This window comes from Triticum aestivum, chromosome 4A, assembly GCF_018294505.1.
Source record: "Triticum aestivum cultivar Chinese Spring chromosome 4A, IWGSC CS RefSeq v2.1, whole genome shotgun sequence".
Classification (NCBI taxonomy): domain Eukaryota; kingdom Viridiplantae; phylum Streptophyta; class Magnoliopsida; order Poales; family Poaceae; genus Triticum; species Triticum aestivum.
This window is the reverse complement of record NC_057803.1, coordinates 570,002,924-570,003,888: the sequence shown is the minus strand read 5'-3', so window position 1 is coordinate 570,003,888 and position 965 is coordinate 570,002,924.

Genomic DNA, 965 nt, shown 5'->3' with positions numbered 1-965 from the left:
ACCGTCCTCCCGGTCGCCGTCGCCGCTGCTGTTTGCCGCCGCCCCCTCCCCACCACTCCGCCTTCCGCCCCCGCCGCCTCTCCCCGAGGCCGCCGCCGCCGAACGCCGCTAGCTTCCGCCCACCTCCCGCCCCACCCCGTCCTCTCTCTTGCACCACTCGCCTGTGTCGCGCACCACACCTCCAGCCCGCGCCGCACCACCTCCCAAACCGCGCCGCGTCACGCGTCCCAAACCCTAACCCTAGTCATGAGCTCCTCCTTCTTCACCGTCTCAAACCCGTTCGCTGGTCCCGATGTCACTCTCGTCCGCGACCTCAACATCCATGAGCGTGTCCCGGTGAAGCTTAAACAAAACACCGCGTCCTACTCCGCTTGGAAGCGGTATTTTTCGCTTGTATTCCGTGAATACCTCCTGCACGGCCACGTGGACGGCACCATGGACTCGGCGCTCATGATCAACGACGAGGAGTGGATGATCCTCAACGCCACCATCATCCGCTGGTTCTACCTCACCATCTCCAGCGACCTCTTCCACACCATGGTGGATGACGACGACGACGCCTACGCGGTCTGGACCAAGCTCAATGGCCTCTTCACCGACAACAGGCTGCAGCGCAAGGTCCTTCTCCACGGCGAGTTTTATGGGTGCCAGCAGCTTGACTCGTCCATCGACGATTTCTGCATGCGCCTCAAGAAGCTTGCTGATGAGCTCCGTGATCTCGGGGAGACGATCGGCGACGAGCTCCTCATCGGCACCCTCACCGCTGGACTCAACGAGGATTTTGGGAACGCCGCCTCCAACCTCACCCTCATCCCGGAGCCTACCTTCGCTAAGGTGGTCGCGTACCTCAAGTTGGAGGAGCGCCGGATGCGGATGGCGCGGACTCGTGCAACCCACACCGCCCTCGTCACCGGCACCCGCGGGGCTCAAGGCCCGCCACCACCGCGCCTGACGCCGCCCCAGCC